Source organism: Schistocerca serialis, chromosome 4 (assembly GCF_023864345.2).
Source record: "Schistocerca serialis cubense isolate TAMUIC-IGC-003099 chromosome 4, iqSchSeri2.2, whole genome shotgun sequence".
NCBI classification, from domain to species: domain Eukaryota; kingdom Metazoa; phylum Arthropoda; class Insecta; order Orthoptera; family Acrididae; genus Schistocerca; species Schistocerca serialis.
Window position 1 is genome coordinate 476,378,021 of NC_064641.1, and position 18,895 is coordinate 476,396,915.

Below are 18,895 nucleotides of genomic sequence, written 5' to 3' on the forward strand. Positions count from 1 at the left end.
ACTGCTTCGGACAGGATCGTGGTTTAAGTGTGTCGTGTTTAGTGCCTCTCAATAAATTGCAGTGAACTCTGTCTTGCAGTGGTATTTGCTGTTGTCTCTATTATATAATGCAGTAGACCTTTCTCCTTCCGAATGTGGTGGAGAAAACCAATTCAGGATTCTATGGTGCTTTAAAAACCTAGTCGCGACGCCAAATTCCCGGCTGATAACGATATCTGATATCAAGCCATGAGAATTTATTACTGAGGAGTGGATCGTGGTTTAAGTGGGACATGTTTAGTGCTTCTCAGTACATCACAGTGGACGCTGTCTTGCATAGGTGTTTGTTGTTGTTGTTGCTACTATCCCATTGCATGCTAGACTTTTTCCTCTCCTCTTCTTCGTCCTGGCCTAGGGGAGAGAAAATTTCTATAGCAGTTTAAAAAAAGGGAATAAACTTAGACAAAATACACTTTTCAGGCTGTAGTTGTTGGGAACTCTATAACTGTGATGGTATAAATTCACATCGTAATTTGAAATGCCAACTCTCCTGTCATACATCATCACAGTCATGGTGTCAAATAATAATAGGTTTGGATTATTCAATGAAACTGAATTTCTTGTCAGAGACATAACCCTGCTATTTATGCACACTAACTACTTTCGAATAGTTTTATACTGTGTGAAGCAAATTGTTTAAGCGCTATGTTATGGATTTGGTTAATACTTCCCGTAGCATATCTTCTGAAGCTACTTTGGTGACATCTTCAAGATGTGATATTCCACACCAAATTTAATAACTCCTGAAGCAGTTCACGAAATGCGCAAGGATAGCTGTGGGCAGTTTAGAATCCACGGAGGAACGAAACATCTCATGCTAGTTCCTATATCATCTGCAAACCAAACTAAAGCTCCTTTTTTCAATTGTATTTCGAGTCAACCTACTACTCGTTTTGTGACATCGCCAATTTGTGTGTGTGTGTGTGTGTGTGTGTGAAATAGCTGCTGTGTCCGCGTTATTTGCATTACATCACGTTCATGTGATCGGAAATTAAATATTTATTTTCTGCAGCATTATTTCAGTATCGATTCCCAGTCAGATATTTGCTTTGGAAGGAAGGCGCCTCCCATGTGTGCTGGTATCTGACAGGTTGGTTCACACATGCAGGTCACTTGAGACGACAGCTGACAGCCGACAATGGTTCGGTGAGTCCGCTGTTGTTTCCAGAATCCTTCCAGTGCGTCCCAATTCCGGCGACACGCGAGAAAGTTTTTCAGGTATGTTTAAGTGAACTATGACAGTGTAAATATCTGTTTCCCTATGCGGTTAGAACGAAAAAGAATTGCAATTGTTAAATATTTACTGCATCACCTTATATCCTATAAACTGTTTAAATAAACAATGTTCCACACAGTGTGTAAATTGGTTAAACAATATTACATACACAGTAGTCGATTTCCCACCAAATCCATCATACAAATAAATGAACTATATTCCATACAAAGCCTTGTATCCCATAAACTGTTTAAATAACCAATATTCCACATATTGTCTAAATTGTTTAAACAATATTCCATACACTGCAATAAATTTCCATCCAGAGCTAATGAACTGAGTCTTTTTCCTGCCAATTTCCGAGTGGGGGGGTGGAGGTGGAGGGCTGGGGGTTTCTCTATGGGGATTAATTAATTGGTCGATTTAATTAATTAGTCAATCAAATTGATACCAAAAGTGTACTTTGTAACCTCCCCACAAAAATTTAAAAGAAAAAAGTATGACATTATTTAATTATGAATGCTAATGGACATTGTGCTAAGCGTAACCTGCCCACAATGAAATGTACTGACAATGGCAACAAAAATGTGAAATTCGCAATCTGACTCAAATATAAATTCTTCACCAAAAAATTTAAAGTCTATTCAGTGATAAGAAAATTCAATTAAACCGAAACATCAGTCTTTGGCCCTGTGTAAATCAATCAGAATTAAAGTCTTACCTCAGAATAACTGGATGTCAAATTTCTGCTCTTATCTTTGCGCACGGCTTGGAGGAACTGCATTGCAAATAATATTATTCCTTTTTTCTGTGAATTTACTGAAATTTTTCTTCAAAAGAAGTGGAATGAAATGGGAAGTGCAACAAAATCTTTAGTTCAATAAAAAATAAAAATTTTTTTTGAAAAATGCTTTTGAAATCAAAATTATTATTGGGGGACTTGTTGGAGATTGATTACAATAAATAAGTTTTACATTGTCTAATGATTATATTAATTAACAGTATACCTCATTCAGCATCTTGACCAGTGTTGCCGACCGCCTACATCACACAACCGCACTGGGCTGCTACTATTGACCGACCGCTCTGCATGACGACTACTGACTGAGTACTGCTCTGCAACTAAACAGAGCTACAGACTCGCAACGACTAAACGACAGACTCGCAACGAACGACTGACAGACTGAGAACCGCTCGCAACACTCGCGCGGTCAAGCGCAAACTCTCTGGTCACAGATGCTACAATGCCTCGCCATCGCTGCTATGTTACATACGTGTTTCATAACCCTCCACTGGGGGGGCAAAAATTTGGCAGCGATGGTGAGTCATTTGGACTTGCCAAGCGCGGCAAAATTTTTCTTTAATTAACAAAATCCTACAACTTACAGAATATTTAAATGTTGTGCACACGCACTAAGTACAAAATATATCAGACAAAGACAAAATGTGAATACAAAACATAGTAGCAAATCAGAAAAATGTATATACAAATTTTTTGACAGATAACAAAGTGCACAGGCACTGAAAAAATTCTTTAGCATATTCAGAACAAATAAACAGACTGGCAAAAAATATTATGTTGACAAGTGATATGAGTGCACATGCACTGCAGTTCAGAAAATAAAAAAATGTATATACAATATAAAAGACAAGAGTGTACATATACTGTACTTCAGAACAAATCGAAAAATGTCTTTAGCATTTTCGCAATAAATAAACATAATGGCAAGAAAATCATGTCCAAAGTGCACATGCACTGAAAAATGTCTTTAGCATTTTCACAACAAATAAACATAATGGCAAACATCATGTCGACCAGTGACATAAGTGTACTCGCACTGGAGTTCAGCGAATCGAAAAATGTATAACCTATGAACATAAATGATGTTACCAAAAAAAAATGATTTTCATTATGTGACAAGAATTAGGATAGGAAAGGGAAGGATTGCATCATGGTTGTAGCACTTTAGATTGCACACAGCTGTTCTGAAAGTCCATATCTTTCCACAGAAGTACAACACCAAGTGACACAACTTGAAGTTCTTTTCCCATCAGAATTTATCAGTGTAGCCAAGACACTGAACTGTCGTAGTAATGTTCCATGTTTTCATTTTGGCAGTACATTAGGTACACCAAACAGTGGGACCATAATAACGTCTTCATTGCTCACGGTGGTGGACAGCATGTCGTGTCAACACCACGCTCTTACAAGGCACACCAACGTAGAATTAGTGCAAAACCAAATATAGTGCTCCATGATCAGTGGGATAAACAGGACAAATGGACATTGCAGTAATTCAGGGTAGTTAACTCATGAGGTGAAGGATATTATGTCACATAATATTGACAATTACAGTCTTCATTGATAGTTTGTGGCATTCATAGCCCAGTTATTGAACATTTCTGTACCAAGTATGTAGTATTACAGAAAAATGTTCATTAATTGTTTTACATAGAATCAGTAGCCTTCTTTTCCTGGTTACAAAATATTATGAAATAATCGCATTCTTTTCAGTTACAGAGTATAATTAAGAATCATTAACCTTCTCCTAATTACAGTTAATTAATCATTTGTCATTCCAATAATAATCATTAGCCTTTGCCTAATTACAGTTAATTAATCATTTGTCGTTAATTAATCATTTGTCTAATTACAGTTAATTAATCATTTGTCTAATTACAGTTAATTAATCATTTGTCGTTAATTAATCATTTGTCTAATTACAGTTAATTAATCATTTGTCGTTAATTAATCATTTGTCATTCTAATATAGTAAGAATCATTAGTCTTCTCCTAATTACAAAGCATTATTAAACAGTACCATAGTTAATTAATTATGTGTCATTCCAATCTATTAAGAATCACTAGCTGGCATCATGGGTAATCGTATTACAAGAAACAGTGGCAGTCCTTGGCCAGTTACAAAGTATATTTAGTATGACAGAATAATGTTCATCAGAAGTCTTAGTTGAAAAGGAGAGTCAATTATTGGCCTAGCATTAACATAATACATTGAGTGATACAAATTATTGGCACTCATTGGCCATTAACCAAAACATGAAAACTCAACATGGGAAAAAAAGGGCTAATTAATGGCATAATTAATAACAATTCTTCAAGTGACATTAATTATTGGCACTCAGTGGCCAGCAAGTATTGAATAGAATCATCATTCAGTATTATTCAGATTATTACGAAGTCATTATTAAAAATCAGTTAATTACAGTCATAGCATTAATAATCACAGGCATTATAAGTAGTCTCATTACCATAAACAGTGTTCCTCCTTCAGTAGTATTCAGATCATTACAAAGTCATTATTAAAATCAGTTAATTACAGTCAAATCATTAATAATCATGGGCATTATAAGTAGTCTCATTACAATAAACAGTGTTCCTCATTCAGTAATATTCCGATCATTACAAAGTCATTATTAAAAATCAGCTAGTTACAATCAAAGCATTAATAATCATGGGCATTATAAGTAGTCTCATTACAATAAACAGTGGCAGTTATTAGCTAGTGACAAAGCATTATCTTAAATATATACTTTTTTTTTGTCTCATTAAGAAGTCATTACTGAAGCGACATACTATTCAGAGCTAATCAGTATTATTCAGAATTATCATAAACTAGTGACATTATGTGGGACTGGTAATACATTTTTTTGGTAGCAATGCATTGCGTTGGGATCGATAATTAATTGCTGAAACATAACACTATTTGCTTTTGACCTATTGCTGCAAATGAGGATAGGTAACGTCATTCGTCATGAGTCAGCTGTAGCAAGGTTATGTAACAAGGCAGTATATGTGATCACATTTATAAGTGATAAACACAAATGGGTAAAAAATAAAAATGCAAGTACTAGAACAGGTATAATAACTAACAGGTTTAGTAAGTATCATGAAAAGCTTCTCCTGGAAAAAAATACAAAAACGGATTATTGACCTGAAAGAAGAAACGCACACTATGCTGAAAAGTAGTGAACTTCGAATTAACAGGTAGTGAAATGTGTATAAATTGTGTTCCATAGCTGTCCTTTCCAAAACTTTCTGTCATCCTACTATGCAATATAACACCTGCTGTCAAAGCAAACTGCAACAAATACTTAAATAACTATATAACATAAATACATAACTTCAACATTATCCTCATCTGTAAAGAAAACTTCATTATCCATATCATCATAACTTCACTATTATCATCATCTGTAAAGAAAAACTTCATTATTCATAACATCATATCCTTCATCATTATTCATCAGTATTCATTATCATCTGCAAAAAATCACTTCATTACTCATTACATAACTATTCCTTATCTCTAGCATATTTCATCACTAAAACTAAGATGTGTAGTTCAGTCTGACAGCCTGCATCAATCACCTTGTATTCTGAAAGAAAAAATTAGTTAAGACTGCTATTCTACGATGAGTATAGTATATTCTTGTTAATGCCTGCCAATCCTGATCCATTTACTCTTCCTCATAAAGTTATTGCATCTTCTTTCGTTTATTCCGTAGGTGAAATTCCCATTTCTGTTGAATTTATTTCTTACACGCATCATTTTTTTCTGAAATTGATGAACAAAGATTAATGTCTTACATTTTAAATCATATACCCATTAAATAATGACTGGTTTATGGTAACATAATTAACCGTACAGCATAACATGACAGAAAACGTAATATGTCAAAGGCATTGACAGTGTTCAGAGGCAGAATGTACAGATAATATTACAATGCAGCAGCAAAAAAAAAAATGTAAAACAGTCACGATGTTGAGATGTCATAAGGCAAAAAAAAATGTCAAAGTCGACTGGTGTGTGTTATATCTTAACTATTTCACAATACATACAAACAAAACTGGAGTACAATCATATACACAAAAAAGTGGAAAATGTGCACGGTCTGATGTGTAACGACAAGAAAAGCGACCTGCTAACCTTACCTTGCCGGGCACTTGCCAAGAAAAAATACGATAATCATCAGTAATTAGTCAGGTGAATTAATTGCATTAGTAAATGACATCATAGTGTGTTGAATCATACAGTGGTTTCACTCAATAAACGGTTTAATGTTTGAGATATGGTGATTGCCTTTCGATTTTCTGGTTCTCAAAGTTTCGACGTGTACAACATTGGGGTGAGGGATGCTGCGAATCCGATATGGACCTGCGTATAGAAGTTCAAATTTACTGCACTTACCTTTTAATTTACTGGATAAATAGTGTGTACGTATCAATATCTTCTGTCCAACGTGAAAGTCGCGGCGTGTACAAACCTGTTTTTGCTGTCTTCTCCGGCGCTCTGCGGCACGTTTGATGTTGTTCAGCGCAATGTCAATTATTTCGTGGTGTCGTAGGCGACGACTTTTGGGGAATTTTACTAATTCTTTAATTTTGTTTGGTGGTTCAACGTTTTTTAGTACAACAGACGGAGATAGCATAGTGGATTCATTTGGAATGGAATTAATTACATCTTGGAATGAGAGTATGTGTGTATCCCAATCAATATGTCTTTTGTGGCAGTATATTCTACACAGTTTACCAATTTCCTTCATTAATCTTTCACAGGGGTTCGAAGAAGCGTGGTACTTGGATATATAGATCGGAGAAATGTTTCTAGCTCGTAACATGCGTGTCCATACGCTACTACGAAATTGGGATCCATTATCAGAAATTACTTTCATCACATGCCCTACATGAAATAGAAAATGTTTTACAAATGCTTTAGAAACAGTTTTAGCAGTAGCTTTGCGTAACGGAGTGAAAGTAACAAATTTTGAAGTGAGCTCAACAGCGACAAAAATGTAGCAAAAACCTCTGTTAGTTCTCGGAATCGGACCAAAAATATCTACTGCGGCCATATGTCTTAATTTAACAGGTATAATGGGATATAAAGGAGGAATATGTGAAGTGGTGTCTGATTTAGCTTTCTGGCAAATTTTACAAGACGCTAAAACTCGTCGTATACGTTTTTCCATGTTAGTAAAATAACAGTTCTGTCTCAGTATAAGAAAACATTTTCGTGCTCCGTAATGTGCGTAACTTAAATGAGTGTACCAAATTAATTTGTTAACCAGTTCGTCAGGAATGCATAATAACCAAATGTTGCTGTCAGGATGAGAGCGGCGAAACAAAATGTCATTGCGTACAGTGTAATGGTTCCTAATCGTAACATTATTCTTATCTTGCCAAAGGTGTTTAATTTCTTTCCACACATTGTCTTTATTTTGCTCCTTTGCTATGTCCTGTAATGACGATGAAATAAAGTTTTCAAATGCAACTTGCTGACTGTACATGACACTGAAATTTGTTTTGCAGAAGTTGGTTGCTACGTCTTGCTGATTGTTGCCGAGAGAACGCGATAGTGCGTCTGCTATAACATTTTGTGTGCCGGGAATGTGAACAATTGTAAAATTAAATTCCTGTAAATAAAGTTTCCATCTACTTAACCTGTCGTGAGTAAATTTAGCCGAGAGTAAAAATTGTATCGCTCTGTGGTCTGTGTAAACGGTGGTATGTCTGCCATAAAGAAAGTGCCGAAATCTCGTAAAAGCCCATACAACACATAATGTTTCAAGTTCTGTAACGGAGTAATTTCGCTCAGCAGGTGACAGAATGCGGCTTGCAAATGCGATGTTTTTGATTACTATTGAACCATCTTCTTCAATTTCCTGGAAAATATGTACGCCTAAGGCGGTGTTGGAACTGTCGGTGGCAATGGAAAAATTTCTAGTAAGATCAGGGTGCGATAAAAGTGGTGCATTCAACAGAGCATGTTTCAAATAACATTCTCGTGAGCAAAATTCTGCGTATCAAAAGTAATGTTTGCGTTACTGTAATATGCAATCTGTGCTGTATCTGGTTAAATTCTATCGTACGTGTTATTATTTACGGGAGGATGCTGTGGCATTTCGACTATTTTGAACTGCTCTGCTATTTCTTCCTGACGTCTTACGCTATGGATGACACCTATTGTCTGTTCCATTCATGATTATTTGTTGTTGCTGATGTTGTTGCTGCTCATAAGATCGACTGTTATTAAATGTACGCTGAAAATTGTGCTCATAATTTTTTTTTTACGTCTGTCATGATAGTAATTTCTATACGGCGCATTGCGATACGAGTTGAAATAGTGTGTTGTCTGTACGTAGTTATTTCTTTGCTGCCATGCGTTACTATTTGTTGGAGCTGGGACTATACGTGCACGCGGCGAAACATTAAAGTTTGGTTGACCTTGTAGACTGCATTGTTGGTTAGGTATGCTAAGCAGCTGACTTTCATGCTATTGTGGTGGAAAACATCTATTGTTACAAAAATATGGTTCCGATTGCTCAAAATTTTACACATACTGATGATTACGATTTTATCTGTTATTAAAGTTACGGCGATAGTTGTCATTACGGGAGTGCCTACTGAAAATTGTCACATTCGGTAAAGATTTGTCATATCCGGTTTTCATTACATATTCTTAATCCTAGGTAGAGCAATAGTTAAAGAGCAGTTTGGATTGATATAAAGGATAGTAGAAGAAAAGGCAGCAGTGCAGAAAACTAAAGATGAAATAGCACTACTACAGCTCGGGGCCCTATGCTCGTTACGGCACATATTCATTAAAGCGTAATGAATCCCCTGAGGTCATTTACGCACTGCAAATAAATTTCAGCTTTTGTGTTATAGGCAATGGCGGTATAAATTCAAAAGCAAATGGTTGTATCCATGTTAATTCCAATTTCTGCATTATAGGCAATGCTGATGAAAATACAATAGCAAATTGTCGCATCAGGTTCAAAGCTAGCTTCTGCATTACAGGTAATAGCGGTGAATGTACGAAGATAAATTGTCGTATACAGCTCAAAGCGTGTACCTGTGTTCTGTCATTATTACATTCTTTACATTTTCTTACAAATACAAATTGCTTATTATCAACGCTCTCGTCACTGAACTTGAGAACACGTTCGGGTTTGTGTGTGAATCTGTTCGTCTGTGTCATTTCGGATTTCAAGTTGCGTAGCTTTTCATATTTTAAATCGCGTGGCTTTTCGGATTTTACGTCTCGTAGTCTCTGTAAATTGCTCACATTATACGCACTGCGTGAGTCTGACTCATGTTCAAAAAGTGGCGTCTGTTGTGGCATGTTATTAACTGAAATGTTTTTCATCTCTGTTACTTCTTGTTGTAAATTTGATAACTTCCTACGTAACGTGTTGTTAGATGAATCGATCTCATTAATTGTCTGCTGTAAATTTTGAAATTCAGGTGTTTGGATAAATGAAACCGGTGCAGTATCGTCTGATTTATTGTCATTAGTATTTTCGATAACATCAATACGACTGCCCAATTCATCACATTTTTCAGTCAGTATCTTAACCTGATCATCGGTTTTAGAATCAGACGCATTAATCTGTTTTTGCAACTTACGCATAGTTTCGCTCAGTTTTTTAACGTCAGCTTTGATGACATCGCAATCATGTGTTAGATCTAATTGTTCGAATCTGTCTGTCACTGTTTGAATATTTACTGTGTGTGTATCTGTTTTTGATTTAAGATCAGAAATTTCATCCCGTAATTCCGCGTTCAATTGTGCTATGGTATTAATTTTGTCGGACACTGTAGTAATATTATTGTCTACATACGTCTTCGCTTTCGCGAACATTTTACGTTTGTCTTCTTGTCTTTGTGCAGTGATTGTTTCCATGACTTGTCGTTTTGCTTTGTTTTGATCTTGAATAAATTTGCGGAAACGCGTATCACTGTTTTGTATGTGCTGATTAAAGCGCTCGTTAATCTGAGTATTCTGTTGGTCGAATTTCGCGTCTATTTTTGCGTCAATTGTGCGCGAAAGTTCTACCGTCATTGCTTTAAACTCATCCCGTAATTGTATAGCTTTTTCAGAGCATTGTTTAGCGACTCCGCTAATTTCGTCTCTGAGTGTATCTGTTACGGCTGTTTGCATTTCTCTTAATTCCTGCGCAACAGACTTAATTTCTTCGCTATTTTTTCGTGAACAAGCCTCAATTTCCACGCGCAACTGTTCCTTAGTGTCATGGCACTGCGCAGCAACGGCTCTAATTTGTTCACTAAGCTGTCTCGAATTGTCGTCTAATTTTTCATTTAAGTATTGTTTGAGTTTTTCGTTATCTTGTTTGTTATCTTCCCTAAGTTGTTTGAGATCTTCGGCATTATTGTCAAGTTTTTCGTTCTATTGTTTGTTATCTTCCCTAAGTTGTCTAAAATTTTCATCATTATTTTCTAGTCTTTTACTATTTTGTAGCAATATTGCCATAATTTGACCCAATGTAACATTATCTACTCCATTCTCTGTACTATTTGACGATGTATTTGCAATTATCGCGTTTTGTGTGACCATTTGGTCATTCTTTGGTTCACAAAAGGCTTTCCCTGTCAAATGTACACTCTCATTCACTATTTCGGAATTAAAGAACTCCGGCGTACTTTGTGTACCTTGTTCATTTTCATTAAAAAATTTGTCTGTACGTTACTTGAATTTTCCAAATCAGGTGTGTTAAGCTCAGCAGCGCTCATGACAATAGAGCGTCCCGCGTCATCAATTGTCATCAAATTAACAGACGAGACAATTGAGTTCGTTTGTTCATCATTAATGTAAAAGTCATCATTAGTGGTTGGAATGCACTGATTGTTAGTGAACGCAGGATTGTCATCATTACACTGCGTGTCACATGTCCTATCGGTGAAGTTGTTTGAATCGGTAGTTTCGTTCGTAATACCTCGCGATACACTATTCACAGTCTTTCGCGGCATTTTTACAGTAGTCACAATATTCACAAAACAATAAGCACAATGCAAAAACAACACACAAATACAACAGAGCAAAGAATTGCCGTTGACCTGTAGAAAGAAAGTCACAAAATTAGTAAAAGCGTAGCGCCAAATCCTAATTATATCTAAGCAAATAAGAGCAGATATCTGACTGTCGCTCAAAAGACTCTCAACGAAATACGATCCTGGCAGGGTCGCCAAGTGTAACCTCCCCACAAAAATTTATAAGAAAAAAGTATGACATTATTTAATTATGAATGCTAATGGACATTGTGCTAAGTGTAACCTGCCCACAATGAAATGTACTGACAATGGCAACAAAAATGTGAAATTCGCAATCTGACTCAAATATAAATTCTTCACCAAAAAATTTAAAGTCTATTCAGTGATAAGAAAATTCAATTAAACCGAAACATCGGTCTTTGGCCCTGTGTAAATCAATCAGAATTAAAGTCTTACCTCAGAATAACTGGATGTCAAATTTCTGCTCTTATCTTTGCGCACGGCTTGGAGGAACTGCATTGCAAATAATATTATTCCTTTTTTCTGTGAATTTACTGAAATTTTTCTTCAAAAGAAGTGGAATGAAATGGGAAGTGCAACAAAATCTTTAGTTCAATAAAAAATAAAAATTTTTTTTGAAAAATGCTTTTGAAATCAAAATTATTATTGGGGGACTTGTTGGAGATTGATTACAATAAATAAGTTTTACATTGTCTAATGATTATATTAATTAACAGTATACCTCATTCAGCATCTTGACCAGTGTTGCCGACCGCCTACATCACACAACCGCACTGGGCTGCTACTATTGACCGACCGCTCTGCATGACGACTACTGACTGAGTACTGCTCTGCAACTAAACAGAGCTACGACTCGCAACGACTAAACGACAGACTCGCAACGAACGACTGACAGACTGAGAACCGCTCGCAACACTCGCGCGGTCAAGCGCAAACTCTCTGGTCACAGATGCTACAATGCCTCGCCATCGCTGCTATGTTACATACGTGTTTCAACTTGTATTGTCGAGTGGGGTTCCCAGAGGGATGGGGCACAAAGAAGGGGTGACGTGAGAAACGATTTAACTGAACAATAGGTTAAGGACAGATTATCCTCAGGGGATCATAATCCTCTTAGCAGAACAGTAGGTTAAGAACTTGCCAATCAAAAGAGAACAATAGGTTTGCCCATGAATGTATGCTTGATCTTGAATGTAGGTAACCCACACTAACTAATTACACTGATACCCCCTTACCCCACTACTGACACCAATGGTAGAGAGCTGCTGCTGAGCGTATGCAGACTTGCGAATGGGAGAATGATCCTTTTGCAATGTGAAGACCCCTTCGCTGTATAGCATTCGCACTGAAGGAAGCATCACGTTTTCCAATATGTGGGCATGCTGCTCTCTGTCGAGGGTTCATTCTATCCTGTAAAGAATTCTTGCTCCTGTAGCCAAAATCCATTTGCAGCAGAAAGCAGAGAGCTGCCTACTTCTTTTCGCCTTGGTTACAAAAAAAATGGCTCTGAGCGCTATGGGACTTAACATCTATGGCTATCAGTCCCCTAGAACTTAGAACTACTTAAACCTAACTAACCTAAGGACAGCACACAACACCCAGCCATCACGAGGCAGAGAAAATCCCTGACCCCGCCGGGAATCGAACCCGGGAACCCGGGCGTGGGAAGCGAGAACGCTACCGCACGACCACGAGATGCGGGCGCCTTGGTTACATATTTAAGGCGATGGTGACCTGTAAACAACTCTTGGATCGTCGTTTCTTGTGGAAAACACCTTCTGGTCAGTGAAAATGACGTTTTCCCACGACGCACTCAGCCGGAGCTCCGAAAATTCCAGCCTGTATAAGACACTGTCTTCTCTGAGCGGTTGTTTCACAGCAGATCTTCGTACATGCAGTCCAGCGTCCCTCAGCCTTCGTCATATCGAGTCACTGGGTCTCGGGAAGTTGGTGTTCTGGCGTAACGACAAGCACCAGAATAAAGATGAGGAACTCAAGAGAAGAGAAGGTGGTGAAACGACGTCGGCCAATAGCACGCTGAGCGGGACGTCACCACTATAGGAACAGCATCTAGCTGAAGTGAATATAAGCGCCGCTCCTGCCAGCCTCGGTCGGACATTAGTGGACAGTATTCACAGAGTATTAGCATGGCCTAGCAGAGAGTGCTACGATAGCAGTTAGTAGTGATCCATATCAGTTGCTTACTTTGACATTGTCTGTAGCGAATAACATTACTTAGTTGCATGTCGCCCATCGCTTCCGACACCATCGTTATTTCAAAGTTAAGTATTGTCAATCTGCTTTATTGAAACAAAACTACTAATGTTATTTGCTTGAATTGTTGTATAGCATTCCCAGAACGCAGCATCCCTTATGCACCCTATACGAGACGAGTGGGCAGGACCCAACAGTTGGTCTCCCACTGCAATGGCTTCTCGTTCAGAAAGAGATTTTCTCTGCTCTTTGACACTAGCTGCCTGTCCTCCCACTGTGAACTCTAACTCTTCCTGCTTGAGCCAAGAGCTCTGTTGGTACTGCCTCTTTCATGGTAGTTTCTCATTGCAGTGATATGTGCCATGCTTGCCTTCAGCCAGCTTCTCTGATGAAACATCCATCTTCAAAATAAGAGCGACAACTCTATCTCGAGTTGACCTCTCTCAGTGAGCCATTGCAACAGATGGCCTGATGTATATTTCTGCTTGCCGCTCTTATACTGATGCCAGGAGAGAAAGTAAACATATTTGCATCAAAAGGAGCGACAAACGCAGAGCCATGCATTGCAGCAGTGTTGGTGCGTCCCTGGAGGGGTGGCTGATGTTCTGAAACGACCGGCTTGCTCTCTTCAGTCTTTCCTTGGCACCAGGCTGTAGCTGGCCGGCCAGCCCATCAGCCATCCAACCTGGCTGGCCCATAGCTCGCAAGCAGCTGGTAGTACAGACCCAGGCCAAAAAGCCACGCTCAGCACTTGAAGGTTCAAACGTTTCTGCTACCCAGCCAAGCCTGCAGTATAAACTAACGCAGCTAGAGCTATTTAGCTATAACATTAGCAGGCAAGTCTACTTTTCACATCAGTATTGGTGCTAAGAGGGCATCACCCCAGTCTGAATTGTTGCTGGATATATTCAACATGGCGGCGATGACGTCATTCAAGATGGCGTTGTGTAGACTTGGTAACAGTGCATGGCGTCATCCAAGATGGCGGCTCTTGGCTGGAACTTTGAATTTTGGTGAGAAGATAGGTCAATTGAGCTACCTCCACTAATGTAACACCCCTCTCCTGCCCACCCCCCAGAAAATGGTGGGAAGTTCAAATTCAATCAGAACAATACAACACACCTAAGAAAATGGCAGGAAAGAGAGGGCAGTTTGGCTACCTCCGACCACCACCTCATCCTAGGAACTGGTGCGAAGTTTGAATTTTGGTGGTAAAGAAAGGTCAGAAAATGGCGGGATAATAGGTCACTTCGGCTACCTTCACTAACCTAAGTCACCCGGCTGCCACATCTTCCTAGGGATTGGCGGAAAGAGGACTCGACCTGTGCTGGACATAAGTCTTTATTATTTTGCATGCACCAGTCTTTAATTAAACAAGTACAGGCAGTACCACCATCCAATGTGTTCATCACAAGCTCCGGATTCCAACTGACTTAGTACACAGTACCAACACCAGAGGGCGCTCTCATCCATGACGTAATCCAAGATGGTGGTCATAACGGCAGCTGATGATGCAAGTACCATTATCCAAGATGGTGGGAAAAAGTGTGTTCACCACGAGGCCTGGACATAGTACACAGTACTGCCAACAGAGAGCGCTGTCGTCAATTCTGTGATGTATCCCAAGACAATGGGGGAAAATGGTGGGAAACAGTGTGGTCACCATGAGGTCTGTACCTAGTACACAGTACTATCACCAGAGGGTACTGTCATCTGTTCCATGACATAACTCAAGATGATTTTCTGGAGGGGGAAATTACTCAGCCTGCGCTGGGCTGCTGGAGAGAGTAAGGAAGGAGTGTTCTTTATTTACTTTGGAGCAATTTATTTAGGGATGGATTTTGAAAGCTAGTATGTTTATCACACCAATAGAAAACACATCCTCTTGTATGCTTGGGGTCACTTCAGACAGCCCACAGACCTGTAAACTACTCCTAAATAACGCTCTGCAGACACGCAAACAACTCCTAAACTACCGAAATAATTTCAGTACAGACCTGCAAACTGCTCCCACATGCCGGCCGCGGTGGCCGTGCGGTTCTAGGCGCTCCAGTCCGGAGCCGCGCTGTTGCTACGGTCGCAGGTTCGAATCCTGCCTCGGGCATGGGTGTATGTGATGTCCTTAGGTTAGTTAGGTTTAAGTAGTTCTAAGTTCTAGGGGACTGATGACCACAGCAGTTGAGTCCCATAGTGCTCAGAGCCATTTGAACCATTTTTTTGCTCCCAAATAATGCAGTACACTGATGTGCAGATACGAAATCAGCTCGTAAACTGTCCAAATAATGCATAGCACAGTCGACAAACCTTCTAGCAAAATAATGCAACAGTCACGCAATCAATGTGCACAAGCACTGTCCACCACCCCCTGACCACTAGACCACACAGGAGGCTACCGGCAGTCCCCGCAAAGCGATGCAGCCGTCAGCTGTCACACCACGCACAGATGCCCTCAAGCATGAGGCGGCGACATCCCATTCATACTTGACACCTGAGAAATTCCTCTCTAAAATACGTCACCTAGGCACCATTGCTGATACGACCAGATGGGATCTATTTGCAGAGCGCAGATGCAAGCCAGTGCGAGCCATCGCTCTCACGCCGCTGCTACCTGCAGCGAGCAGGTGAAAGTTGGTTCTATTTTCCGGTATACAGTTAGAGTTCTCTGAGTGTTATACTGACGTCACAGAACTCCAACGAGCGCTCACGCCGGTGCCATATGTGAGACACCTCTGGACAGCACATGTGTTTTACCATCGCTGATGTGATACCTTGGCATACTGACATCACCGAATAGCACAGGGAGCATTGTTCCTAGGGCGACATGTGAGATGCATCTAACCGTGCTGTAACGTCGAGAGAAACAAAAACAATATATTATGTAGTAATTAGAGAATTAGATGTATCATATTGTGTCATTGTATAAAATTATGTATTTTTTTTATTATTTATTTCTGAAAACGTCTGCGTCGGCGAGTAATAAAACCGACACAGAAGATAAATGTTAAACAGAGATTAAAAAAGGAACTAGTATATAATACGTGTTGAATATGAATGTCTTTGTCGTCTTAATTTGGAAGTTGTGCGAGTAAGATCTCCTGTTGTTGTCGTAGAGAACGCCAATGTAGCATTCTTTTGTCGAGACTAAGCAATGTACGCCATTACGTGTGAATTCACAAAGGTCTGTAATCACTGAGATATTTAAAGGTTTTAATAGAGGTGTTTAAATGAAAACTTGTATTATTTATTGTTAAGCTTGCTTGCATATTATCCCATCCTGTTGAGACTTTTTCAGTTATATAAATATTATCTGTGGTGCTGAGCTGCGTGGAGAACGAAGAGCCGCTGCCGCGGCGTATTTAAACGACTTACAATATAGTCGAGCATACCGCAAGGAAGCGGTAAAATAATAGTAAAAATAATATTATTTCTTTTAGCTCCCAGACTGGCAGTGAAGATCAGCAGATTTTATGATGTGTTGCAGATTGACGCGGGCTGCTGATAGGATATAATTTACAGTGCAAATAATTTAATGTACCTTCAGAATCTGATAGGAATCTTGCTGTGCTCCGTTCTGATCTGGCAAACTTTATAGTGACAACGTATTTTTTAATGAGAGTCTCATGTTCTTGGGCTAGTCGTGGTATGAAATAGCATTTTAACGAGAAATAAAATCCACTGCGAACTTGTGTTTTTGAACGATCACACGAACTGTAACATCAGTGTTCATAACAAAGTAATTTCAACTTTTAATCACTATGAAGTAGGGAAGATATATTGATTCTTAGCATGAGTTGCAGTTATGAAAAATCGTTCCTTAAATTGTAGGCCAGATACAGAACAATAAGACTTCCATATATACATTTTATTCCGCTAAAAGGTAATGATGATAAAGAAAAGCAAAGCACAGCATTGCTAAAAGTATTTCACGTAACTCTTTTCGTAAATGTGTTGTTACAAAGAGAATAAATAAACCAAAGAGCAACAATTTTACAATCCGCGAGAGAGTTGGACGGGAAACTGTCGCCCAAAAACGCGGGGCCCGAATTTGCAGTGGCCACAAATATAAAATTTTATGTATTTTTCTTTCAGTGTTGATTGTTATGTATGTGTAGATATATATATATATTTAGTGATAAATGTATGTATGTATATCATGATCAATGCTATGTTTTAATGAATGTGTAAATACTCTTTCATGACAAACCGTACTACTGCAAACGAGTCTGAGAAGACGATCCTGATAGTACTGAGAAGCGGTAACGACTACGTAATCCGGGGGCAGCCGAACCCCGAGATAAGATAAGCTAAAGGTAAGACTACAGTGTAGTTGTCCTGTTTGTAGAAGTCGAGCTCCAGTGAAGTGATCTCATTTCGCTAGTGGTGTGCATATTGTGCGTAGTTTGATGTTAGTGTTTGTGACAGGACAAAGTTGATGGTAGATAGTAATTTTTAGTGTGCAGTTAGTGTAGATAAATTAACGTATTTGGTGTGCAAGGGGCAAAACTGTCAGACTTTGTGGTTTAGTAAGCAATTTATGAATATGGTTAAGTTGCGTAGTCAACGTCCGAGCAATATGGATACTGAGGAACAACAATTAGTTAGTGCAGGAAATGTGGAACCGGGTACCTCAAGTAGTACTAGTACTCTCTTTGAGGATATAACATGTGAGAATGTGGGGGCAGGGGCACAGGAAGTGGTGCCACCGCCCATTAGTCCTCAAGGGGATGTAGAGAAAGAAGTTGTACCACCATCAGAAAAGCAGGAACCAGAGAGTGGTAATCTGCCTGGTGGGTATTCGCTTCAGGCTATATTAGAGCGCGTGCTGAATTACCAGGCAGAATTTGCGCAACAGCAAGTCGAGCGAGACCGCCAGCAAGCTGAGCGAGATCGTAGGCTAGCAGAAAATTTACTTGCCCAGCAAGCTGAGCGAGATCGCCAGTTAACAGAAAGTTTCCTTGCCCAGCAAGCTGAGCGAGATCGCCGGCAAGCTGAGCGGGACCAGCAACTTGTGCAATCGTTAGAAAACATGAAAAAAGAGATTGCAGATATGAAACAGAATTATGAGTCGATACCTAAGGCCGTGCAGGAGCTGACTGAACAGGTCAACAACCTGCAAGTAGCAAACACTAACAGGGTAGACGAAATAGGTGTATTAGCCAATCGAGTAGAAAAGCTAGAAACAGATTCCACGCAGCTTGTAGAGCAGAGGTGGAACGAACAAGCAACTAAAATTGAAACAGAATTCAACTCATGGTTAGAAGTGAAGGAGTGTGAGATTGACAAGAACATTAATTCCAAAGTACAAGCAGCCATAGCAAATAGAGGATCCGAATCGTTCAGTACCGCAGTGAATAGTCAGGTACAGAACGACGTGCAAACCATCAAACAAATACTCAGTGAGGATATTCCGCAGTGGCAAGTGAATGTGAACAAACGGATATCCGACCTGGAGAAGGGTTTAGCACAAAGCAGAAAACATTTGGAACAGGAACCTCTGTCGCCAACAGCCCATGGTTTTGGCAACGCACAAACTTATACGCGATACAACAATGGGGAATCTGTAGTCGATAATGCGAAGAGCTGTAGCTTCGGTT